Source organism: Ursus maritimus, unplaced genomic scaffold (assembly GCF_017311325.1).
Source record: "Ursus maritimus isolate PB19 unplaced genomic scaffold, ASM1731132v1 scaffold_1, whole genome shotgun sequence".
NCBI lineage: Eukaryota > Metazoa > Chordata > Mammalia > Carnivora > Ursidae > Ursus > Ursus maritimus.
This window is the reverse complement of record NW_024423343.1, coordinates 89,940,415-89,968,060: the sequence shown is the minus strand read 5'-3', so window position 1 is coordinate 89,968,060 and position 27,646 is coordinate 89,940,415. Positions and strand designations below refer to the sequence as shown.

Genomic DNA, 27,646 nt, shown 5'->3' with positions numbered 1-27,646 from the left:
CTTTCTTTCTTTCTTTCTTTCTTTCTTTCTTTCTTTCTTTCTTTCTTTCTCTTTCCCCTCTTTCCTCCCTCCCTTTCTTCCCTCCCTTCTTTCTTTTCCTTCCTTCCTTCCTCCCTCCCTCCCTCCCTCCCTCCGTCCCTCCCTCCCTCCCTCCTTGTTTTCTTTCTTTCATTCATTCATTCTTTCTTTCCCCTTCCTCCCTTCCTTTTAATGTAGGGTCCACAACCAGCATGGAGCCCAACATGGGGCTTGAACTCATGACCCGTAGATTAAGACCTGAGCTGAGATCAAGAGTTAGCCACTTTACTGACTGAACCAGCACCCCAGCCTATTGGCTTTCTTTCCTGGGTGGTCCCACCACCAGCTTTAAGTCCCACCTGTCCAAAACAGATCATGATTCTGCCCTCCCCAAAGCTGGCTCTGCTTCCCAACTTCCTTAGTCCTGTCAGTTACTATTGAGTACCTGGGACCCCAACCCTCAGCCATCTTTGATTTGCTCTCTTTTCTCCTGTGATACCTGTAATCTCTAGGCCTTGCAGATTTTACCCCAAATATGATCAACATCTGCCTTTTCATGTCTGATAAATCTGTTCCTTATCACTTCATGCTCAGTTTATCTTGGTAGAATTTTACGTGGTCTCTTCAGGATTCCATCTTCATAGAAGTGTTTTGGGGTGGGTGTGTGCTGAGCCAGCCATAGAACAAAGAACACAGAGCCCTTGAGGACCACGAAACATGTCTACATTTCAGTGAGCATAGTTAGGGCTTCACTGTCAAAAAGTAGTTTTCATAAATTTTTTTGTCTTATCACAAGAGCAACACGTGTTCAGTGCAGAAAAATTTTAAAATATCAGCAGGAGAAAAGGAAGAAAATAAAAATGAGACACAATCCCAGCACACATACATTTTGGTGTAGCTCTCATATATATATATATAGATAGATAGATGATAGATAGATAGATATTTTGGTAGGCATGTATGTGTCGTATGTGTGTGCGAATGTTCCACAGCCTTGGGTTGCATTTAGCTCTAAGTGGCAGAAGACCCAGCCACAGTGTCTTAAATGAATGGATGTTTATTTGTCTCACCTAGCATGAGTTCCGCAGAGAGAGCATAATTGCCAGGTTCAGTGGCTCATGATGTTAGTTCTGGATTCTCTGCAGTTCCCTTGGCCGCTTTTTAAGACCTAATGGTGGTTAAATGGCTGTGGTTCTGGCCATTTCCACTGCATTTACCGTGGGGAAGGTAGAAGGCGAAAGGCCGCACCTGGAGACGTTTGGCTGTGTTTCACCGGCCCGCGCTGTGTCACAGTCCGCTCCTAGCGCAAGCGAGACTGCGAAGGTGAGCCTTTAGCTTTGACGCCTTTACAGAACAGCAGGCAAACGGGAGAAGCCCGCAGTTCGTGTTGGGCGCATTGAACTTCAGTGTCTAGGCAGAGACAAGGATGCGTTCAGTCTCGTTGTCTGTAGTTAGGATGATTTTCTTAGGATAATTTCTAAATATATGGCTCAAAAGTTATAATCTGAAAAACAGGTTTAAAGAATTACTTCTCAACTGTGCTGATAGCAACGGTGATACATGGCTTTTATTCTGTATTAAACAAACCTGACTTCGGGATATAATCAAAGGTAGCCTTATTTTGTCTCTCATTGCCTTTTTAAATTTTATTGGGTAGGGGTGGGGGGATGAATTTCCCTTGCCTCTGATGACATTTGGGCAAGTCCCTGATTTTTCTACTCACTCGTAGGCAGCAGACGATCCAACGGTTATGTCAGTTGCAAACATGTTTGAGAAATTAGGAATATCTAGACCCCCAAATTAATCAAATCTCTGAATTTAATGAATATGGGATTGTGTCCTTCCCACAGCTGGACACTCACTGTGGCCGACCCCTCGCCAGAGCAGAGGCATGGCCTTCTTCTTTTGTCTGCTCTTCTGTCTGTACCCTGTAACTGCCCTTACTGACCCTGGGTGCTCCAGGAAGGACGAGAGGAGGAGAGGGAGCCAGGAGAGCTCTTCCTTGAACTGCTCTGTGTGTCCCACTCCCAGGCCTGGCAGATATTCTTAGCTGACTCTTTCTCATGGATGCTCTGGTGAGCTGCTTGGGAATGCCTCCTCCTGGGAGCCCCCCTGCTGCTCCCTTGATGCAGACCATGTCATTTCTCCCCTTCTGTGCTGGTCTCATTCTGGTTTTGTGATGTTTCTCCACATTTCTTCCTGCCCTTGGAGGCCTCACCCCCTCCCAGGCATCCTTTGGGGCAGGCTTTAAGATGGACCCAGCCTGGCTTTCCCACGTTGTCCACATCCCGTTCGTGTAAACCCTGGGGGTGCAGGCCAGTCCCATCTGTATGCTTTCTCTGGCTGCCACGTGCTCCCCAGTGTTCTCTACAGTACCCAGCGCCCCCCAAGTACTGGGATGGTCTTCATTGTCCTCGACTGGCCCCGTGGAAGCCCCCTCCCCAGGCTTGAGTTGACAGAAAGCACGTTCTCTTCCCTTCATGTGGCAGCGGCGTGTGGGGCTCACAGTATCTTAATTGTTTCTTCAAAATACTCGCTTCACAGATTCCCCCTTTCCTCTCTTCTCTCAAAATTGTATGTTCCCAAAGCAGATAAAGGCCTCTGGGTGGGGAGCTCAGGAGCCGTGAAGCTGGTTCCTCACCATCTCCTGTCAGTTCTGCATTGGAGCCTTGTCTTCGTCTGTTCGGGCTGTTCCCACGGAATATCACGGACTGAACGGTGTGCAAACAACACAAACTTATATCTCCCAGTTATGAAGGACGGGAAGTGCCACAGTCGAGGTGCCAGCAGATTTAGAATCTGGTGAGGGCCTGTGTTCTGGCTTATGGACGCTTGTCCTCTTTCTGTGTTCCCGTGGTGGAAGGGACAGGGGAGCTCTCTGGGGTGTCTTTTATAAGGAAACTAATCTCCTGTGTGGGGGCTCTGCTCTCATGACCTAATCACCTCCCCAAGGTCCCACTTCCAAACACCAGAGCATTATGGGTTAGGATATCAAGATCTGAATTGGAGGGGAGACGCACACGTTCAGTCTCTAGCAGGGCTCTCCTTCACTCGAGGTACTGTCTGAGATCTGTGGTACCAGGGTCTCGTTTGGAACAGACAGGAAAATTCCAGGAAAGCATCTCGTTTCAGATGAATGCAAGGCTGGACAGCTGGTGAACCTCTTGTCAAGGCTTCCCTAAAGTTGAGACAAAGGAAGTTCTTGCTCTTTCTAGAACTGAAAAAATAAAAAGCCAGCAATCGTCCTGCTAGTCATAAGTATGTATCACGATTTACATAACCCGAATGGCTGGGAGAGCTGAGAACTGGCTCATACAGGAGGTCAGGCAAATCCGTGCTAAGGAGTATAATGCTGCGAACTGTCACTGGCTATTTAAACTTCACAGGGAGTGCCTTCTGGAAGAGGCAGCTGGAATTGTTATGTTCCCTCAGAGAATAGAGTGTGATGGCTTCTCACACTTAAGGCTGTCCAAAATGCAAATGTAGTTTCCGCCCGGGGTGGCCTGGTGCTGGAGGGGCTGCTGAAAGCCCAGTAGCAGGTCTCTGCATCACAGAGATGTGATCTGGCCACGACTTGGGTAGCCACGGTGGAATTTGGGGAACTTGCTTCACGCTGCACAGAAACGCTGCCTGCGGGATTCTGGCTGACTGTGTGCTGGGGGCCTGGGGGAAGGGCAGTCTTTGTGCTGGGGGATGAAATCGGCTCCGTGTGGTGGCTCATATCCTGTTCCCTTGCTAGAAATCCTGTCCTGTTCTCCCTCCATCCAGGCGGCCTCGCCATCTTTGGAGCCTTGGCTCTGACCCCTTCCTCCGGTAAGCCCTCCTGATCCGTGCCTGCAAACCGCCTCTCCTCGAGGCCCTGCAGCAGCACTGCCCTTGCCTTCCTCGCGTTGTTGCCATGGACCCTGCGCGAGGGCATCCCTGCTGCTACCTTACGTGCCTTTTGGGAAGAGCTGACAATGCCCGCGTGCAAGGCAGGAGCCCAGGGCTCTCTCCTGAGACGCGCATTGAAAGAAGCCTCCCTGGGGCCAGGATCCCTGCTGTGGCATTTGTCCTTGTTCAAGAATGGAGCCCTGACCACTTCAGCTGGAAGGCTACCGATCTTTCCTTTCATTTCTTTGCCTTCAACAGATGTTAACCGAGCACTGTCTATGTGCCAGGCCCATGGCCAGACCCTAGGACACTTTATTTAGGAAGAGTCCAGTTTTGGGGGAAGCCTGGCATGTGTGTAGATGTCATGAGGGGGAGAATTCCGTTCACTCAGGTCTAAGGTGCTCTTTCTGTTAAGAGGAGCCCTCAGAGGCTCAAGCTGGACTGCTGTCCCCCAGGGGACGGCTGTGGCAAGGAGGGTCTCTCAGCTGAAGCAAGAGTGCTGGGGCGGAGAAGGCAGGCATCTTTAGGAACGGACAATATATCAGGGAGGGCGTGACAGCAGAGATTTTTGGCACTGGGAAGCTTTGAGGAGAAGGACGGATGTGCAGAGGGGATTTTTAGGAGCCTTTTCTGTGGATAGCGCAGTGTAATCCTTACCTCCTCCCAGCAGTGTCCTTTAAGGAAAACAGGGCAGATTTGGGGAATGGCGAGTACTTGGTGTGGCTGGGCTCGGAGCCCGTCAAGGTGGCTCTGGGGGTTGAGGTTAAGCAGGTGGCCTGGGCAGCTGGTCTCCACATCACAACCTGTGCTTCTCCTGATAGATGGATATCCTTTGGTTAGAATGTACTTTAGCAAAATGTATGCATCCTCAATAATTTTATTTCACTGTTTAATCTTTTTAATATAGTCCATTAGCTGATATTATTTCCCTTTTTTGCTTTTTATCTATAGTTTTGATTGTAGTACTGTTCTTTTATGATGCAATCCTACCGTTTATCTTGGCTGTCTTTTATCGTTCTCACATTTTAAGTGCTTGTGGTTAAATGCCTCAAATTTATTTTCCAGGCAGTCGTTAAGCGTCTGCCTTCGGCTCAGGGCGTGATCCTGGCGTTATGGGATCGAGCCCCACGTCAGGCTCCTCTACTATGAGCCTGCTTCTTCCTCTCCCACTTCCCCTGCTTGTGTTCCCTCTCTCGCTGGCTGTCTCTCTGTCAAATAAATAAATAAATAAAATCTTTAAAAAAATTATTTTCCAGCATTTTTCAGTTTTGCTGGTATTACAGCATGTTTTAAGCTAATGTTTACTTGTGGCTTTTACTTTTTTACTTTTCCAAGACTGTCTTTGTCCTTTTGGCTTATTTCATCTTATTTCTGTCATCGATAGCTGTGCTGATGTCTGGCCTCATGTCAGACCTGCCTGTTCATTTTCCTGCAGTCCCTGGCAGTGCCGTGGGCAGAGCAGGTGGCCCTAAATCTTTGAGAGAGAGTGCCCGAATGCATGATTCATTCGTGTCTAGTCAGTCACCGGGTCCTGGCCATTGTACTTCCTGAATGTTTTAAATCCAGCCCTTTATCTGCCCTGCCACCGTGTCAGTCTAGGCCACCACCGTCTCTCACTTGGGTCCCCACACGGCCTCCTAACGGCTTCCTGTCCCCTCTTCCCTTCTCTCCAATCTGTTCGCCACCCTGCAGCACGGTGGTATTTTTAAAATGTAGAAAGAAAAAAAAATACAAACACACTCCCATTTATTTTTGGCTAATGAGCTAGGATATATAACATTTTTTAAAAAATCGCAAGAAGACATGCTTCTGATTTAAAAAAGATTCATGTTCGTTTAAAAAACATTTCCACTCCGGAAAATTTCAAGCCTAGATGAAACGAGAGAGAATAGTATAACGAACGCCCATGTTCCCATCCCCTGACTTCAGCCACTGTCAGCCATTCACCATTTCCTCATCAACCCCCCTTTCTGTTGATTTTGTATTTTGCTTTAGTGACAACATTTTTGTATTTTTGTCAGTGTGATGATTCTTAAACACAGATGTGGACTTGTCACTGGCCTGCTGAAAGCCTTTCCGTGTCACTTGAGATCTGCGGGCTCAGGCGCTAACACCACAGTCTACACCCACTTATCAGCAGGCTCCTCTGTTTCCTCCTCACTCCCTCATTTCCTCCTCATTTCCTTACGGTCCCACGGAAGCCCTTGCTTTCCTCGAACTACCGTCCTCTCTCTCTGCTGGTAGGCCTGCACCCCTTCATCTGGGGTGTCTAGTTTCTCCCACCCCACCCTGTACCCCGTATGGCTCTCGTTTTCTTTTTATATCTGAGATCCAGCCTTCAAGGTCCTGAGCTCCAGGAAGCCATCCTGACTCTCCTTCTCTCTTTCCCCTGCTACCTTTTCCTCCTGCTGGAGAATTAATTCTACTCTTTTATGATTGCCTGTTTACATATTTATTTCCCTCCCAGTCTCTGAGCTCCTTGAGGGTAGGATGTTGATCCCCACCCCCTCACTTTTCATTATGGGAAGGAATGAACGAAGACGTATTTGATCTTGTCTTCCAGGATGTTCTGGCTGCCTGGGATTGGGATGCTCTGGACACCTCTCTGTTACCATTCACTGCACATGTCACCATTCATGGTCATTCACATGTCACTGTGCGTTGTGCTCAGCTCAGCCTAGGAGAACTGTGGTGAGTAGTGAGGGCAAGTCAAGGCATCTGTGGACCCACCCTCTCTGCTTTCCTGCCAGATCAGGGACTTTCTAGGTCATGAGAGTCCGTGCAGCGGCCAAGATGTAGATCTGCTTTGTGCCAGGGGCCCATCCTTGCCCGGGGATCCAGGGCCTGGGGCGTATCTGGGTCTGCATACGCTGGGGGTGACGGGCTCTTCATATAATTGTCCAAGACTGCCCTCTGGAAGTTGGTCAGCAAGCCTGACAAGCAGCGCTCGGGGATCCATGGGATTGCTTTTTGTTAGAGGCATAAATGTCGGATTGCTTGCCTCTTCGGCCTTTGTGTAAGAATAGAGCGTGTTTCTTCCGTGGGCTGTATCTTATCCATTCGCCTTGCACACATATCTGGGTGGATTAGGTGAGCTCAGTGAATGGTCTCTCTGCTTCTTGAAGATAGGGCAGAGTTTTACACCCACACGTAATCTCTTTCTGAGAATATTATCCAAAAACTGGGTCATCTATTGTAAAGGAAATAAGGTAGTAATTAAATTTAACTGAAGTTCCAGTGCTGGTGGTTTCATTTTAGAGGGAGTACGCTGCCCTAATTACTTATTGGTGAGGTTACACTGGCTGTGTTTTTTTTTTTTTTTCCTTGCAAGTGGTGGTGGTAGGTTGTATTTAATAAGTTAGATGATGATTTCTGGGCTTGAATTTTTAACTGGCAGAGTCTCACCTTCGAGGGCAAGTTCTGTTTCCTTGTGCCCTTTCCAGGTCCACCTGATGGAAGGCAGTTCCCCTGCGCAGTTGTTCGGCTCAGCCACCCAGGGGTAGCTTTTGGCACAAGAACCGTGTAGACAGACAAGACCAGGCTAAGAAAAGAAAGCAGCAATATGGGGTGGGTTCTTTGCACGTATGCAGTCAGTTGTCACAGCTGGTTGGGATATAAGTGGTCCACTGTCTCCCCCACTTTTTATTTTCTGATTGGAAAGGGTACAGGGAAGCAAGGCCTGTGGAAATCCAGCCCACTAATCAGGTGGCAGGGCTGGTAGGAGAACCCAGGTGTCAGGACTCACATTAAGGGAACTGCCACTTGTCACCTTTCCGTAGGGGAGCCTGAGGTCTGGGCAGCTGGGGACAGTGGGACTCCAGCTGGAATTGGGTGCCCAGGAAATGCTGCGTGAGTGCATGCTGAGTGACGGGGTTGGAACGGTTTGGCTGCACCCACCATATGTGGATTATATGGCCTTCTCACATTTCTTCTAGACTTGAGATCCATTTAGATCACTCAGAGTGACCAACCATCCATTTAGATCACCTGGGCAGCAGTCCCAAAGTGCTTGTGGATTACCACTTGCTTTCCACCTGCCCTTTACTCAGAGGTCTTCGACCAGAGGCCTCCTCCCTTACCCCTTCCTCTCCCTCCCCCATCTCTCCCTCACCCCTCCCTCCCCCTTTCCTCCCTCACTTTTCCCTCTCCCTCCCTTATCTCTCCCTCATCCCCCCATCTCTCCTTCACCCCTCCCCTCCCTTACTCCTCCCTCCTCCCTTCCTCCCTCTCCCTTTGCTTAACCAGTCCAGACAAATCAACTAAGTAAAGACCATTAAACTTCCCAGAGGTGCCTGTTCTTGTTTTCCTGTGGCTTCTTCACTGAGGACTACTATCATTAGTGTTTGTGAGGAAAACCTACTGTTAAACCTATAGCTTGCTATGTTTCTTTAAAAAAAAAAAATAATTTATTTGTTCGGAAGGCTCACCAATATGGTTCATTGACTTTTTCTTAAGTACTTTTCCTACTGACTGACTCTTCCTCGATGAAGTGGTGCAGGGGACTGGGAAGCCAGCCCGGTGAAGTTGTTGTGTGTCTTTGTGTGGAAGTCGCCAGCTTCGTGGTGGGAACCTTGCCAAGGAGAATGACACCAGGGTTGTGCTTCAAAGCCCCATCTTGGCTTGGTGCATGTGAGGTTCTGGTAAAGCTGGACAATTTTTACGAGCAAGGAAAAAAAATCATAAACAGCAAAATAATAGCTCAGCTCCAGAGATTCCTTAAAGAGCAAAGAAGGATCCCACAGAGCACATCTGAGCTGGTTAATAAGGAAGCCAAGTACAATGGGTCCGTATATAACCTGCTCCCCCGTTCTATCAATATATAATTACCACATATTTTCCAATCTGCCCCTGAGAGATGTGGCAGGTAAAGTAGATTGAGAAGAAAATAATGGTGCTTGCTGCACAATATATTAGATTGATACCTGTTAATACTGGAGCAGGCTCCTTGCAGGATGACTGGAAAGCCCGGGATGCTCTCGGTACAGACCGAGGGACTGTTGAAGCTCTTTGCTCTTTTCAATACCTCCGTACACGTGGGTCTGTGCAGCATGCAGAGCATGGAAATTTATTGACTCCCTGTCTTAGGGGTTGGAGGTCTTGTCAAACTCAACCAGGGGAAACCTAGGGGTTATGTGGAAAAACGGTTTGTCTCCACTTCCCTCCCCTGCCCCCAGTGCCAGAGGCATTGTTGCAGGCTTTTTCTCCTCTGTTGGGGTTGGTGGGGGCCTTGGGAGGGGCCCTGTGGTGCTGGAGTTGGGGTCATGCATTTACCACCAGACCAAAACAGACTCCAAGCTGTTTTTCCCAGTTTCTTCTTTCCTTAAAAAAAGGTGCGGGGGGTGGGGGGTGCCTGAGTGGCTCAGTTGGTTGGGCCGTGATCCTGGGGTCCTCCGGGGATAGAGCCCCACATGGGGCTCCCTACTCAGCCTGGAGTCCACTTCTCCTTCTGCCCCTCCCCCTTGCTTGTGCACTCTCTCTCAAATAAATAAAATCTTAAAAAAAAAAAAGAATATTTGGAAAATGTAAATACATGAAATACAAGTATAGTCGCCGAAAATCTCACTATTTTTTCTCTTGCGTATGACCTTTTGGTCTCATAAAAATAATAGTAGACATATGTATTTTTATAATTACCATTAGTGTACACATACTTTCTGAAATTTTGATCTTTTCCCCCACGTGCTACATCACATTTCCCCCCTGCTTTTACCCAGTTTTCACACTAGTCATCTTAAATTAAGGCTACCTAACCTCTCATCATGATGGTAAGTCAGAATTTAAGTTAGCACAGATATGTCTCATGAGATGCCCAGCACAATGACTCCTGTTTATTAATTCATTTGTTTGTTTCTTCATTTATCAAACTAACACTTATCAGCCATGGGTTCTGTGCCAGCATTAGTAAGACATAGTCCTTGCCTTTAAGGAGTCCCCAGGCTAGAGACAGGCAAACTAAGGATGAGCATTAAAAGAAAACAGTTTTTCTACTCACAATACTTCTGACACCAAATGTGTGAGCAGTTTTCCTACACCAATCAGTTTCTGACTCTCTGGACACCAACTGGGTTTCCTACAAATCAATTCTGACACTACCCGGATTTAGCAGGGACCCCACAGGTTAAGGGCTCCGTTCCACAAGACTGTCCCCCCCTTCAGATGCCAATCACTACAACAGGCCTCCTGCACTTCTGACCGACTAGCTGTAAATTGAAGGTTCCCCCATTCCCGTTTTCAGGCTGGATAATTTGCTATAATTGCTCACAGAACTCCAGGAAACACTTTACTTGCACTTACCAGTTTATTATAAAGGATACAACTCGAGTCAGTTGGAAGAGATGCACTGGGAGACGTGTGTGGCAAGGATTGGAGTTTGGAGCCCCCAGACCCTCTACTGGCATAGCACCTTCCCAGCACCTCAGGGTGTTCACCAACCTGGAAAGCTCTCTGAACCCCGTGGTTTAGAGTTTTTATCGAGGTTCCATTATGTAGGCACAGTTACTTAAATCAGCGTCCACTGGCTCCATCTTTAGCGCTTCTCCCTTCCCCCTTCCCTGGGGGTGCGGCTGAAAGTTCCAACCTTCTCATCACCTGGTTGGTTCCTCTGGCAAACAGCTCCCAGCTGCTAGGAGTCCCCTCATTAGCATAAACTCAGGTGTTTGAAAGAGGCTTATTATGAGTAACAAAGACACAACTCTTACTGCTACCACTCAGGAAATTTCAAAGGTTTCAGGAGTTCTGGGCCGTGAACCAGGGGCAGAGACCAAATCTGCTCTTTCTTACTGTGTCACAATATCACAGCCATCCGCATAGATGGATAGACCTGAGGCCAGCGCTCGGTCCTCCCTGTAGGCTTGGGTCTGTGGTGTAAAGCGTGGAGGAATTCTCTCACCTGGAGTCCTCAGAGAAGGTCTTGGGGTGCTTGAGCTGGGCCTTGCCAGACAAGCGGGGGTTCAGCACACACAGGTCAGGGCAGCCTGTGAAGAGTGAGCGTGGCTCACTCCCACTACAGTGACTGTGTGCTTCGTGGTCCAAACTGGGCCGCTCCTGAGAGGGAAGGGGGGACAGCGGGTGCAATCCACGCCGGTTCCTGGCAAACCGGGTGTGTGGAATCCTCATCAGAACCGAGGTGTGCTAGAGCTGGAGGAGGGGCAGGGTTCGCTTGTAACGTGCAGCTTCAAGGCCACTGCCCTCCTCCTGACTGGTCAGAGCAGCCTGGGAATATGCATTTTAACAAGCGCCAGGTGTTTCCCTTGCAGTTCACGGGCTACTTTTTTTTAAAATGTAGGAGCCTTTTTAAGACTTCTCACTGTGGAAATCCTTGAGAGTAGATACAAAAGCAGAATAAAGAACCCCATATGTGTTCATCCGGCCCCAATAATTAGCAATACATTTTCGTAATGTTTCATCTTATCTCTATACCATTTTTTCTGTGTACAATCTATTTTAAGTTAGAGCATTTTAAAGCAATTTTCAGACATTATTTCACCCATATCCAATATGGACTTCTTTTTTGCACAACCGCAATACCATTATCACACCTAACAAAATTCACGATAATCTTTAATATCCTCTCACACTCCGTTGTTGAAATTTCCCTAATTGTCTCAAAAATGTCTCTTCAGAGTTGGTTTGTTAGTATCCAATAAAGACTCTCACACTGTTTTTGGTGGTAACATTTCTTAAGTCTGAGACTTTTTTTTTCGTAAGCCTGAGACTTTTTTTTTCTTTTTTTCCCCCCACGTTTTCACTGAAATTCCAGCTTGTTAACGTATAGTGCAATATGAGTTTCAGGTGTCGAATTTAGTGATTCATCACTCGCACACAACACCTGGTGCTCAGAGACTACTTTTTAAACCTGTGCTGTATACTTACTGAAGAAATGGGCCATGTGTCCTGTGCAGTTGCACAGGTCACATCTTGAGGAACATGAATCTAGACCCTCTTATTTAAGTTATCAATAGACTTTATTTCTGGAGAACTCTCCCTTGGACTTGGGGAGCCCCTTGCACAGACTGGCAGCCATCAGGGGTGAGAGGACTTCGCCATAAGTGAACAACATTTCTCAGGGGCACATTCATTTCATTGTTTATTCATTTTTTTCATCAGATAGTATTCCGATGTGGTGTTCACCCTCCAGGTTCAGCGATGTAAAAGAAAGTTCCTGTCTTCCAGGAGTGCCCAAGTGCCATCGAACCGGGTCAGTGAGGACAGTAAGGAGTCCTGGATGCTGGGTCTTACCCATACAGGGGAGAGCAAGAAGGTATGGAGAACTAGATATCCATTCCCCCATCTTTATGTATTTATTACCTTTTGACTTCATCATGACTTTGAAAACCATGAAAATGTTTATGGAAAGTAAAATAATACACAGCTGAGTCAGTACAGAGCTGACATTTTCCCTCCTATCCCTTTTCATCTCAGCTTTGGAAGTCATCGATATCAGCTGTGTGGTGTGTGTCCTTGAGCCAAGTCTTGTAAGCCGAGAGGGCCTTCTGCAGGTGGCCACGGGGCGCGAGGGCCTTTGGGAGGGTTCTGGCTGAGGAGGATTCGCTTGATCCTGGGGGCAGTGGGGAGCCCCTGAAGGATGCCGAGCTGGAAGGAGGCATGCTCAGATGTGTGCTGACAGACCTCTGTGGCCAAGTGTAGCCCAGGAGAGATAAGGAGAACCTGAGCTAGGCAAATAGAGAGGGGACACATGTGACCAAGGGGGTGAGGAGTGTCCTTTCCTTCCTGGGCACTCTCATGCTGGCCATCAGCTCCACTTGAGACGTTGTGCTAACCACATGTGTCCACTTAGTTTGCTCCCGCAGCCCTTGGGTGGGTTGGCAGAGGCTACTCGGAAGCACTGCTCTCAGCAGGGTTCTCAGTGGGGTGCAGGCCCAGCAGGGCCCATGATTATTAATTAGTGACAAAGGGGCATGGGGGGGAGTGGCAGCTTGTATGTGCCACTCTTGGCCGAGCTGCGGTGAAGGATGGTGGGGGGAGGGCCAGGTAGCTTGTGATACTCCAAGAGCTGAGGCAGCAGCAGCAGGGATAAAAGCATAAGCTTTGGGGTTGGAAATATCTGGGTTCAAATGCTGGCTTTACCACCTGTGTGATCTTGCACCAGTGAATGAACTCTTCTGACCTCCAGCTTGTGCGTCTGTGAAGTGGGATGGATGAAACCTGCCTCCGCCAACCCTCAGGATCGCAAAATGAGAGGATATGCCCAGGGCACTTAGCACAGTGCCAGGCACGTAGTGAGGCTGTGTGTTATGGCATTATCTCATGAGTCCCTCCCAAGGCTGTGAAGCAGGATGGTGTTGAGGTCTCATGGCCTCAGAAGGAGCCTGCCAAGTTGTTGAAGGTCAGGTAGCCAGGGGCCGCTGGGAATGGTTCCTGGATAATGCTAACTTTCCTCCTTTCTTACCCCCCCAAGGTTGGCTGTTGTTCTGCTTTTTTACTTTTTATTCCCTCCATTTGATCTTTGTTGTGCATTTTAATGGAATTTCACCCAGGGCAGGGCCTGGCTGCAAGGCTTGCATTTCATATTTGTCTGCCTGTCAATCCATCAGGCCCGACAGAGACGGGCACCCACCATGTGTCCCATTTAGCCCTTGGCCTGTTATGATCTATGCCGTGGTGCCCGAAGGGACACTGTATTTATAGCATCATGTGTGTTTGTCTCCTGACTTAACCTTGAAATGATGGCTTTAACTTATTTCATTGACCATGCCTGGGGAGCAGTTTGATGATTTTCCACATCCCTTTTCCACCCTGTTCCATTTCTCTGCAAATGATACCTCTCTGTCTCCAGGGAAGAACTCCATCCTCTCCATTCACTCACACCCTGATTGGAAACACAGCCTGTGGGGGTGGCAGGCTATCTGGGAGTAGAATGTGCCAGCAGTTCCTGGTCTGTTTTTCCTGAAGCAATTATGTGTGCATGGAATTGGGGACAGGAGGAACCTCTAAATTGCCATCTTTTTCCTTGGGAAGGAGGGGTGTCTGCCTGGTAATATTAAATCACTTGCTGTGGCTCCTTGCATGATTTTTTTTTTGGTGTTCAACTCTTTCTAGGCTATTACATCAGGGTCCTTGTTAGACCTGTCCACTTATATGTTAGGATTTGCTGGGACAGGGTTTGGTGGCCCAGATGTAGCTAGAGGGGAAGATGGAGGGGTTGCACAGCACGTTCTCTAGTGACCTCTTTCTTATATATATTTTTAAGATAATGTGTTGGTATGATGGTTGTTAAGACTATGTCGAAAACACCTTTGGGAAGCAGTGTGAAATAAGCAATTGAAACATCAATGGGCAGATGGTCAGGTGAGGAAAAAGGGTCATCTATGGGAGACACCATTTTTATGTGCTGATTCACCCCACCAACCAAGGGTGCAGGTGTGACTTGCTGCTGGCTCGTGCTCCCCGCCCACCCCTTTGCAAGTAACTGTGTTTCTTGGTGGTCTTTTACCCTTGTGTTTTTCTAAGTGTTGAGACCCGGTCAGCTGATTTTGCCTTTCCTTTCACAGAAGCTTGACTTGCACCTGACATTTTATGTAATCTTCATGTGCTGGAGAGGATGTACCGATAGACGGGGGAGGAAGGGCATGGGGGCTGGGAGAGGTGGGAGATCCAGCTCTGAGTATTGACAGTATGGTGTGGTGGTCTGTGCACATGGGCCGCTAAGTTTTGGGATAATATGTTACATGGCAGTGGATAACTATTCCAATGTCGGTTGAGTGACAGGATTTTCAGTCTCAGCCACACACCACACTCAGAAACAATACCCCATCACCTCCATCCAGGCCAAGGTCAACAATCCAAATTCCTTCCTCCTTCAGGGTTGGTTCTCCTTGGCAGTGGGGGGGTGGTGGTAGTGGTGCTCGATCAGTCAGGATAGGGTAGGTTACGCTGCAGTAACAAACAACTCCTACATTTTAGTGGTGTAATAACAAAGGTTAGATGGGCCCTTGTAGGTCACAGAGATGGCTCTGCTTTTATTGCAAGTACTCAGGGCCCCAAGTTGACCGAGAAGCTGTTGCCTAGAAATTTATTGGTCGTCACGTCAGAGGGAAAGCATTCTTGAGGATCTTGTACTGGTAATTAAGTGGTTCAGCTTAGAAGTGAAGGTGATCACAATATGCTGTCCCCAAATATTCTACTTTGGCATGAGGATTATTTTGAGCTCAAGGCACTTGAGAAACCGAAATAGAGGAGGAATTCTCTGCCCTCTGCCTTCCTGCCTGAAAGCAGGCGCGCATTTCCCTTTGTGAAGGTATCCGTCTTTTTCTTTTCAACTCCTGAAGAGACTAACTTTTAATCACTGTAGATGGCTCTTCACCACAGAGCTGGTACTGACTCAGTCTGCATAATGGCCTTACGAAAAAAACCTCGCCTTCTGTTAGTTTTCCCCATATCTTTACCTTATCACAACTTACTATCCCTAAAAGCCCAAACATCCTTTTCTACAGTCTCTCAGCCTTTGTTAAAATGGTCCGTATGCTCTCAAGCCCAGTTACTTTTTCGGTCTTCGCTTGTTTTCTGTGCAGCACCTATCTTTGGTCAGTTTAACTTGCAGTCTTCAGGTACTAAACATACGAGGGTAGAGAAAACATCTTTTTCCTCCCCTGAGGAAGTGACACCATGTCACTGACTACAACTAGTCCTATGGCCACACCTTGTGCCCACAAGTTTTACTAAGTGTATTTTATATGTCCGGCACTATAGCAATTGCTTGGTATAAATTGTCTCCTTCGTCTTTCCAACAGCCTTATGAAGTAGATATTATTATCATCTCTCCCATTTTACAAAGAGGGAAACTGAAATACGCAGAGGTTAAGTAACTTGCTGAAGGTGAGACAGTACGTGGTGGAACCTGGACTTAGACCCCAGGCTCCGTCGTTGGAGCTCAAGTTCCCGCCACCACAATTTGCTGCCTCTCTGATCGGAGGTAGAGCCATGAGAATCACCGAAGATGGTCTGGAACATTGAATCTCAATAGATGTATGGGTCAGCATCTTGGTATCTTTCCTCCAAGGAAACTCCTTGGTTTCTGTGCAAACTTGCTGAATTTTCTGCCCAGAGGCCTTCTAGCTTCACATATAAAGTGGTAAGGGGAGTGTGGTGGGTGCTGGGATGGCCATTATCAAATCCAAAAAATATTTTATGTTGCCAAACTTGAAACAACAGCCTATCACATTTATCTAGGGCCTACCATGCACCAGGCTTATTCCACGTCCATTACATTTATTCAGTCCTCATAACACTCCAGTGAGGTATAGGTGCTATTATTATTCCCATTTTACTGATAGGGAAATGGAGCTACAGAGAGGATAGGATACTCACCTGGGATCACATGACTGGTAGGTGGAGGGCCCAGCAAACCTGGAAAGGTATGGCATTGAAGAGTGTTCAGTGGATTAAATCCAGTGAATGGATTTTATTTTCTTGCCTAACCCTGTAACATGGTACCAGATGATTTTTTGGAGGGGGATCAGCTCTTTTATTAGATGTGTTTGCTTATTTTTTAATGTAGAGCCTGAGGTACCAGTAAGATGGACAAGGAGGAATTTGGAGATATGGAGGGAAATAGCCATTGAGGAAGACTCAAATTTTTAATAAAGGACACCTATTCTAATGTTTAGAGATGGAGTGTTTTGAACGTTTGTTGTCAACAAATTTTTTTTTTTTTGGGGGGTCAACAAATGTTTTTAAGAACTTGAATACATATGGTTCTCTCACATGCGTTAAATGGCCCCTTTCCTATCTTACTTACTTTACTTTGCACTACCCATTAGGAAGGGGTGTACTGGGCACTGCTCAACCACAGCTGCCTCACTGCCCGGTTATCCTGAATTCTTATTTGATGGCTTTGGAATTAATGAAGTTGTTTATTGAAACATTTCAAAATTAAATAAAACTTGCAAGCACATGACGAAGAACTGTTCTTGTCCTGAAGCACTGATAGTAAGACTCTTTGCCCATGAATACTTGAGTTTGTTTTTCTAAAGCAAGAATATTCTCTTATATCAGTGGCTCTCAAAGCAGCATCAGTATTTCCTATTAATATGTTAGAGATGCAAATTCTTGAGCCCCATTCCAGACCCCCTGAATCAGAAATTCTGGAATGGAGTTCAGCTATCTGTATCGTAACAAATCTACTAGATGATTCTGACCAACATTCAAGATTATATACCACATAGTTTGTAGAGTATCCTATATTACCTCATCACAACCGTACAAATCAGGGAATTAATACTGGTACATTACCACGGTCTACTCCTCCCAGTCCATTTACATTCTGCCAGTGTCCCCAATTTTCATGTCCCTTATAGCGAAAGGATGACACCCAGACTCTCCCATTGCATTTATTTGTCATGTTCATTTAAAATACCCTTCAATTGGGAATAGTGCCCTAATCTCTTTTGGATTTTCGTAATCTTGACACCTTTGGAGATGACAGGCCAGTTATTTTGTAAAGTGTTCCTTGATTTGCATTTGTCTGACATTGCCTCATGATTTGACTCAGATTATGGACTCTTGCCAGATATCCCAGATGTGATGCTGAGTTTTTCTCATTGCATCCCATTAAGTGGTGCACAATTTCAATTTATTCTATATCTGATGATGTTTACTTTAGCTACTTGATTAAAGTGATGGCCATCGCTCTTCTCCACTATAAAGTTATTTTTTCTCTTTGTAATTAATAAGTATTTTGTGAAGAAAAATTTTGAGATTAGTTAAATTCACTGTTCTTTTTCAAACTCTTTCTTTCTCTCTTTCCTTCCTCCCTCCCTCATTCCTTCCTTCCCTTTTCTTTCTTTTCTTTCTTTCTTTCTTTCTTTCTTTCTCTCTCTCTCTCTCTCTCTCTCTCTCTCTCCATCCATCCATCCATCCATCCATCCATCCATCCATCCATTTGTATGGGTATGGGACTCATAGATTTCTATTTTATTAATGGATTGTAATCTATTATTATCATTATTATGATGATCAAATTATCTTAGATTGGGCCAATGGAAACCCTTTCAGGGTCACTTCTTTGTCCTTTTGACACATCGCCATCATTTGTTGAGCCCTTCCATGCTTTCTGGTATAAGATGTTCCAGGCTTATCTTACATTTTCTTTGCCATGAGCCCTGGAATCAGCCATTTCTCTAAGGAACCTTAGTTTCATTTTGTTTTCGTTTTCGTTTTCCTTCCCTTCCCTTCCCTTCCCTTCCCTTCCCTTCCCTTCCCTTCCCTTCCCTTCTTTCCCTTTCCTTTCCTTTCCTTTCCTTTCCTTTCCTTTCCTTTCCTTTCCTTTCCTTTCCTTTCCTTTCCTTTCCTTTCCTTTCCTTTCCTTTCCTTTCCTTTCCTTTCCTTTCCTTTCCTTTCCTTTCCTTTCCTTTCCTTTCCTTTCCTTTCCTTTCCTTTCCTTTCCTTTCCTTTCCTTTCCTTTCCTTTCCTTTCCTTTCCTTTCCTTTCCTTTCCTTTCCTTTCCTTTCCTTTCCTTTCCTTTCCTTTCCTTTCCTTTCCTTTCCTTTCCTTTCCTTTCCTTTCCTTTCCTTTCCTTTCCTTTCCTTTCCTTTCCTTTCCTTTCCTTTCCTTTCCTTTCCTTTCCTTTCCTTTCCTTTCCTTTCCTTCCCTTTTTTCCTTTTTTTCCTTTCCTTTCCCTTTTCTTTTCTTTTCTTTTCTTTTCTTTTCTTTTCTTTTCTTTTCTTTTCTTTTCTTTCTTTTCTTTTCAGTGGCAAATAGTATTTAGAAATCAAGATCCGGGTACTAGATGTGCTCATTACTCCTGGGATGTCACTACTTCCAGGCCTACTCACTAGACAGACTAGGGATTGTGTGCGTGTGTGTGTGTACGTGCATTTATACTTATGTTTGTTTTAATATCTGACTATACATACTGAAAACCATGAGTACACATTGATATCTTCAGTTCTAGTCCAACACCTAATTTTATTCTAGTTTTCTCCCTTTCTGTATTTGTAGCTCCTAGCTCTGATGGTGAGAGATCTGATTCTCACTATCTTTACTTTTTTATATATTTGATCAGCTTCCCTGTCTATATGATCAATTTCCCCTCACCACTGCTACCTACTGCCTACACAGACACCATCCCCATCCTCTTTGGACTTTGACACCTGTCTATACTTGCTGCTGCTCTAGGATGCACAGATGCCCCTCACCCAATCTGGGCTGTGATCCCCTTGTGGGCCACTTTCCTGTACAGATGATCTCTGTACCCAGCTCAGACTCTGATGCTTTGTGCTGGGCTGCCCCTCACATGTATCCATGGATGATCTTCTTGCTTAGCTCTAGCTCTGACACCCTGTGCTGCTGTCCTTCTTGCCCTACTCAGGCTCTGAAATTACACACTGGGCTGGACCACCAACCCTTCTCCATCTCTTATGAATGCCTTGCTTCTGCACCTGGCTTTCAACAAACCATCTAGGACTGTTTCCCTCCATCTTTTCCATCCTCTTTTCCCTCCCCTCCACATAAGGTTGCTTTCCTTTCCCTGGTAAGGTTCCAGTACCTCACTCTGGGCCAGTGCAAGTTCCTCCTTCACCCAGGACTTTTGGATTGAATTGTTCAGAAAGGAATGGGAAGGGGAAGAAGAAGAAAACACACTCAGGTTTGAATGTAGTTTTAAAATCAAGTTTTTTTTATCCATAATGCCAGTAGATTTACTTTTAGCATTTGTTTAGGCAGGGTACAAAGGCATTTCCATTTTTCTAAAAAGATTTTATTTATTTATTTTAGAGAGAGAGAGTGTGAGTGCATGAGCCAGGGGAGGGGTAGAGGGAGAGGCAGAGAATCCCAAGTAAACTCTGCACTGAGTGTGGAGCCTGACACAGGCTCAATCTCGCTACCGTGAGATCATGACCTGAGCTGAAACCAAGAGTTGGACACTTAACTGACTGAAGACCCCAAGGCATTTCCATTTTATCATAAAGCTTATGAGCTATGTACTTCCTTAAAATAATAATGTCTTTATTATATATATCAGATTTGTAGAGACATTCCAAATGTTTTTCCTGCTCAGGGAAGATTTGGCTAATATGATAGGATAGAAGCTTTTTTTTTTTTTTTTTTTTTTTGGTCTCTGAGAATCTGTACAGTATTATTACTGTCATTATTTTTGTTGTTGATGTCATAGTTGGATTGTATCTGTATGTTTCCTGCATGTTTCTCACCCTCACTAGACTCACTAATATCTCTCTGACTTGTGTCTGGAGAGGTTTTCCCTTCCCCAGTGCTCAGATCTGTGGGCTTCGGTCACCACCCCCGAGGCAGCCACTAAGAGCTTAAAATGCAAAAGAAGCTGCTTATAAAATTGTCTGATGAAAGAGTTAGATGCAAGATTTGGAAGCAGGCTTACTGAATGAATTTTCCCATTTTTATAAGTTATGACTGAAATGGGAAAGAAGCGTGAGTAATTTGAAGGACTGAGGGAAGAGGAAAGAGTGGGAAACCCCCAAGCCTGGTTTGGAGGAGGAGGGATGGCATGACAGGTGGAGAACACCAGGGAATCCTGGGTTCGCTTAGTCAGCTATCCATCTTGTTATCATCAATAGCCAGTGGTTGGCTTCTTGTAGCCATGAATATCTGGGTCAAAGTGACACTTGCGTGGGCCATGGAGTTTCAGTCCAGTCTCTTTCCCTGCCCCAACCATAACTTGCTGCTGGTCATGGGCCACCGTATACCTTTGGGGATAGAGACTAGGGAAAATTCAGTCCTTGTGGGGTAGACATGGTGGTATGAAGAGAAACCCTTGTCTCTTGATCAAGATGGGGGCCGAGTGGTGTTTGGACGGAACCAGTGGAAAATTGTCCCTTGGGCCAAGACAGTGGTGAACTTGTACTCCCTGTTATATTATTGCTATTGTAGTACATGTATATAGAAATTAAAATATTAGTACAGAATGGTGTAGCATGAGTAATAAGATTCCCCTAACCCAATTCTGTTAATGTTATGAAAGCATAATTCTAAATAATAAACATAAACAGATGGTCCCTGAATTATGTGGCTTGACTTATGATTCTTTTAGTTTACAATGGCGTGAGAGTAATATGCATTCAGTAGAAACTGCACTTTGAATTTTGAATTTTTATCTTTTCCTGAGCTACTGATATATGTGGTAAGATACTTTCTCATGGTGCTGGACAGCAGCAGCAAACCACAGCTTCCAGTCTGCCATGATCACCAGGGTAAACAACTGATAGACTTAGAACCATTCTGTACCACACAGCCATTTTGTTTTTCTCTTTCAGTACAGTATTCAATAAATTATATGAAATATTCAACACTTTCTTATAAAACAGGCTTTGTGTTTGGTGAGTTTGCCCAACTGTACACTAATGTAAGTATTCTGAGTATGTTTAAGGTAGGCTAGGCTAAACTATGATGTTTGGTAGGTTAGGTATATTAAATGATTTTTGACATGATATTTTCTTTTTTTCTTTTTTTTTTAAAGATTTTATTTATTTATTCGACAGAGATAGAGACAGCCAGCGAGAGAGGGAACACAAGCAGGGGGAGTGGGAGAGGAAGAAGCAGGCTCACAGCAGGAGAGCCTGATGTGGGGCTCAATCCCAGATCGCCGGGATCACGCCCTGAGCCGAAGGCAGACGCTTAACCGCTGTGCCACCCAGGCGCCCCTGACATGATATTTTCAATTTATGATGGGTTTATTGGGATGTAACCCCACTGTAAGTCAAGGAAGATCTGTACCTCAATTCATTGGTTTATCAACTTTAGGTTGTATTTATTGACACTTCAGTAAAAACAAATGAGGGTGAAATTCACTTCTATTATCCTTTTAATGTGATCTCTCTTCCTCCTGATTTCTAAAATTAATTATCTAATTTCTAATCTGTATGAGAAATTTAGTGCCTCAACACTTTGTATTGTATTTTCTTCATCTACCTCCTAGCTGGTCAACCATCCCAGTACATTTTTATTGATAAGGTTTTGTAGCATTTATATTACATTTTAATTAAGTAAAACATCAAGATTCAATAGCATCTGTAATATTTATTATAGGACTACTTTGTATTATTACACCTTTAGAAAAGGATATGTAATATATCACTATATATAAGTTTCAAGGAGTCTTTTAAAAATTATGCATATTTGGAATTCAACTTTCTAAGAACATGTATTTGCTTTACTGAAAGTTTATAATTGCCTTCATTTTTTTTCCCCTTGTTGACTGGACGAACATATGCCTTCTTCACCATATACCTAAACTCATTCAGCTTTTAAAAGCAAACCACTTGTTGAATTCCCTAATGTTTTTCTAGGCCTGCCTGCTGCACAGATGTCAGCCTGGGATTACTTTTCATTGTATTTTAAGTTAATTATACTGTTTCTAGGATCCTATATCTTACTTTAAATTTTTTCCATGCTTCATCTTAGTGGAGTATACTCAAAATACGTTCTTCAGAAAGTGTTTATAAAAGTTAAGCTTTCAAGTTAAAATATGTCTGAAAAATGTCTTTTATTTTGCTCTGGAACTTGATTGATGGTTTGGCTGGTATAGAATGCTACGTTCAAAATTGTTTTTCTTTCTGAACTTTGAAAGCGTTGTTTCATTGTTTTCTAGTATCCAAGATAGCTGTAAGATATTTTAAATTTAAAAAAATATATCTATTGCAGGTAAACTATTTTCCCTCATTCTGGATCTTGCATTTATATTTAATGTTCTTAAACATGAGGAGGGTTGTGAGAGCTTGAGTGTTTCATCAGTTTTGCGAAAATTTCTTTATTTCTGTGATTAATTTACTCCTTGAATATTTTTGTTTTCCTTTCTGTAGCTTCTATTGGCTATACGTTGCCCTCTTGGACCAGTCCTCTCTTATCCTTTCCTCCCCCCTCCCAGCTTTATTGAGATAGGATTGGCAAATAAAAATTGTATATATTTAAGGTGTATAACAACATGATAGTTTGATATATGTATACATTGTGAAATGATTACCAAATTTCAAGTATACAGTGATGTCACCATGCTATACATTAGGGCTCTAGAACTTATTCATCTAATCACTGAAAGTTTGTACACTTTGACCAACCTCTTCCAAACCCCTCTCCCCCACTTTCTAACTGGTAACTACAGTTCTATTCTCTTTCTTCTTTAGATTTCACATATAAGTAGGATCATATAGTATTCCAGTGTGTGTGTGTGTGTGCATGTGTGTGTGTGTGTATCACATTTTCTTTATCCATTCATCCATCGTTGATGGACACTTAGGTTGTTTCAAATCTGGCTATTGTGAATAATGCTACAATGAACATATGGGTGCAGATACCTTTTGAGATACCAATTTCATTTTCTTCAGATATATATCCGGTAGTGGGATTGCTGGATCATATGGTCATTCTATGTTTAATTTTTTGAGGAACCTCCATACTCTTTTCCATAAGGGCTGTACCAACTTATATTTCCACCAACAGTGCAAAAGAATTCCCTTTTCTTCATGCCTTTGAGAACACTTGCTATCTCTTGTCTTTTTGATAATAGCCATTTTAATAGGTGTGAGGTAATAGTTCATTGTGGTTTTGATTTGTACCTGCCTGATGATTAGTGATGGTGAGCACCTTTTCATGCACCTCATGGCCATCTGTATATGTTCTTTGGGAAAATGTCTATTCAGGTCTTTGGCCCATTTTTTAAATTGAGTTATTTGGTGTTTTTTTGTTTTGTTTTGTTTTGTTTTGCTTTTTTTTGTTTGTTTGTTTGTTTGCTTTTGGGTTTTTTTGCTACTGAGTTGTATGAGTTTTGTAATATATTTTGGATATTTAATCCTTATCAGATATATGGTCTGCAAATACTTTCTCCCATTTCATAAGTTGGATTTTCATTTTGTTATTTCCTTTCCTGTGCAGGAACTTTTTAGTTGGATGAAGTACCACTTTTCTTTTTCTTTGTTGCTTGTGCTTTTGGTGTCATAGTAAAAAAAAAATCATTGCCAAGACCAATGTCAAGGAGCTTTTTCCCTATGTTGTCTTCTTGAAGTTTTATGGTTTCGGGCCTATGTTTAAGTCTTTAATCCAGTTTGAGTTGATTTTTGCATATGGTGTAAGATAAGGGTCCAATTTTATTCTTTTGTGTTTGGATGTCCAGTTTTCCCAGCACCATTTCTTGAAGAGACTATCCTTTCCCTATTGTGTATTCTTGGCACCTTTGTCATGGATTAAGTTGACCATGTGTATGTAGCTTTATTTCTGGGTTTTCAATTCTGTACCATTGGTCTGTACACCAGTTTTTATGCCAGAAGCATACCGTTTTGAATGCTCAAGCTTTGTAACATGGTTTGAAATCAGTAAGTGTGATACCTCCGGCTTTTGTTCTATTTTCTCATGATTGCTTTGGCTATTCAGGGTCTTTTGTGGTTCCATACATTTCATAAAAAATTTCTGTGAAAAATGCCTTTGGAATTTTGATAAAGAGATTGCAGTGAATCTGTAGATTGTTTTAGGTAATTTGGTCAGCTTTACAACATTAATTCTTTCATTCCAAGAACAAATGGGATACCTTTTCAATTATTTATGTCTTCTTCAGTGATTTTAATTAGTGTCTTAGAGTTTTCAGTGTGCAGGTCTTTCACCTCTTGATTAGATCTATTCCTAAGCATTTTATTCTTTTTGATGCCATTGTAAATGAAATTGTTTTCTTTACTGTTAGTAGATGCAAATGCAACTGTTTTTTCTATATTGATTTTGTATCCTGCAACTTTACCAAATTCATTTATTCTAACAGTTTCTTGGTGGAATCTTAACAGTTTCTTATCTATAAGATCATGTCATCTGCAAATAGAGAAGATTTTACTTCTTCCTTTTCAATTTGGATGCTTTTAATTTCTTTTTCTTGCCTAATTGCTCTGTCTAGGACTTCCAGTACTATGTTGAATAGCAGCAGTGAGAGTGCACATCCTTGTCTTGTTCTTGATCTTAGAGGAAAAGCTTTCAGCCTTTCATCATCGAGTATGATATTAGCTCTGGGTTTGTCATATATTGTGTGGAGGTATGTTCCTTCTAGACTCATTTGTGCAAGTTGTTATTGTGAAAGAATGTTGAATTTTGTCAAATTCTTTTTGTGCGTCTATTGAGATAATCATATGATTTTTATCCTTAATCTTGTTAAGATAACACATTTATGATTTGCATATGTCGAACCATCCTTATGGCTAAGGGATAAATCCTACTTGATCATGGTGTATGATCCTTTTCCTGTGGTGTTGAATTCAGTTTGCTAGTATTTTGGTGAGGATATTTTAACTATATTCTTCAGAGATATTGTCTTGTCATTTTCTTTTCATGTAGTATCCTTATCTGGCTTTAGTATGAGGGTGATACTGGCCTCATAAAATGAGATTGAAAGCTTTCCCTTCTCTTCAATTTTTGGAAGAGTTTGATAATTGGAATTTTTTTTTTTTTAATGTTTGGTAGAATTTACCCGTGAAGCCATTTGATCCTTGCCTTATTTTTGGTTTTTTTTGGGAGGTTTTCGATTACTCATTCAATCTCCTTGTTACTACTCTGTTCTGATTTTCTATTTTTTCATGATTGATTCTTGGTTGTATGTTTCTGGAAAGTTTTCCATTTTTCCTAGGTTGTCCATTTATTGGTGTATAGTATTTCATAGTAGTCTCTTATGGTTCTTTGTATTTCGGTGGTGTCGGTTGTAATGTCTCTTCTTTCATTTATAATTTCATTTACTTGAGTCTTCTCTCTTTTTTCTTTGTCAGTCTAGCTAAAGGTTTATCAATTTTGTTTATCTTTTCAAAAAGACAACTCTTAGTTTCATTGATTTTTTTCTATTGTTTTTCTAGTCTCTATTTCATTTATTTCTGCTGTAATCTTTGTTATTTCTTTTGGCTAACTTAGTCTTTTTTCTTTTTTCTGGTTTCTTGAGGTATAACGGCAGATTGTTTATTTGAAATCTTCCTCTTTTCTTAATGTACACATTTTTGTTATAAACTTTTCTCTTTAAAATTATTTTATTTTCATATTTAAAAATTCCAGTAAAATTAACATACAGTGTTATATTAGTTTCAGGTATACAATAGATTAATTCAACAATTCTGTACTCAGTGCTCATGATGATAAGTATACTCTTAATCCCCTTCACCTATTTTACTCACCCTCCCACCCCACCTAACCTTTTGGCAACCACTGGTTCTCCATATTTAAGAGTCTGTTTTTTTGTCTCTTCTTGGTTTGTTTTGTTTCTTAAATTCCATATATGAGTGAAATCATATGGTATTTGCCTTTCTCTGACTGACTAATTTCACTTAGTGTTATGCCCTCCAGACCCATCCATGTTTTGCAAATGGCAAGATGTCATTCTTTTTTATGGCTATTATTTCATTGCATATATATACCACATCTTTGTTATCCATTCATGAGTCTGTGGACACTTGAGTTACTTCTGTACCTTGGCTATTGTAAATAATGCTGCAGTAAACTATGGGTGCATATAGCTTTTTGAATTAATGTTTTTGTTTTCTTTGGGTAAACACCTAGTAGTGGAATTACTGGATCATATGGTCATTTTATTTTTAATTTTTTGAGGAATCTCCATACTGTCTTCCATAGTGGCTGTACCAATTTGCATTCCCACCAACAGTGCATAAGGGTTCCTTTTCCTCCATCTCTGTCAACACTTGTTGTTTCTTGTATTTTTTATTTTAACCATTCTAAATGGTCTGAGGCGATATTTCATTGTGGTTTTGATTTCTGTATCCCTAATAATCAGTGATTTTGAACATTTTTTATGTGTTTGTTTGCCATCTGTATGTCTTCTATGGAAAAATGTCTATTCAGGTCCTCTGCCTATTTTTAAATTGGATTATTTGGTTTTTTTTGGTGTTCAGTGGTATAAGTTCTTTAATAAATTTTGTATTAACCCCTATTAGCCCTTTATATATCATTCACAAATATGTCCTCCATTTAGTGGGTTCTCTTTTTGTTTTGTTGATTGTTTCCTTTGCTGTGTCAGAAGCCTTTCATTTTGATTTAGTCCTAACAGTTTATTTTTTCTGTTGTTTCCCTTGCCTGAGGAGACATGTAGAATAAATTTTTTTATGGTCCACGCCAAAGAAATTACTGTCTGTGTTCTCTTTTAGGAATTTTATAGTTTCAGATCTCACATTTAATTCTTTAATCCATTTTGGTTTTATTTTAGTGTGTGATATTTGAAAGTGGTCCAGTTTCATTCTTTTCCATGTTGCTGTCGGGTTTTCCCAATACCATTTGTTGAAGAAACTGTCTTTTTGCTACTGCGTATTCTTGCCTCCTTTGTCATATATTAATTGACCATATAAACATGGGTTTATTTCTGGGCCTCCATTGTGTTCTGTTGATCTATGTGTCTATTTTTGTCCAGCACCATATTATTTTGATTACTACAGCTTTGTAGTATACCTTGGAATCTGGGATTGTGATACCTCATGTTTTCTTCTTTTTTGAGATTGCTTTGGCTCTTCAGGGTATTTTGTGGTTCATATAAATTTGAGAATTATTTGTTCTAGTTCAGTGCAAAATGCTGTTGGTATTTTGATAGGGATTTCGTTAAATCTGCAGATTGCTTTGGGTAGTATGGACATTTTAACAAAATTTGTTCTCCCAATCTGTGAACATGAAATGTTTTTCCATCTGCTTGTGTTACCTTTAGTTTTTTTTCACCGCTCTTTTATAGTTTTTAGAGTACAGTTCTTTCACCTTTGTTAAGTTTATTCCTAGGTATTTTATTGTTTTTGGGATAATTGTAAGTGACATTGTT

General features: G+C 42.9%; 1 long non-coding RNA gene across 1 annotated transcript in view; it reads left to right on the top strand.

The window, feature by feature from the left end:
* Positions 1 to 27,646, top strand: part of LOC121106314 — a 90,724-nt gene that overhangs the window by 14,301 nt on the left and 48,777 nt on the right. The window contains exons 2-3 of the long non-coding RNA XR_005838942.1: positions 6,455 to 6,582; positions 12,064 to 12,151. This is a non-coding gene — a long non-coding RNA (uncharacterized LOC121106314). The remainder of the gene's footprint in view (positions 1 to 6,454; positions 6,583 to 12,063; positions 12,152 to 27,646) is intronic.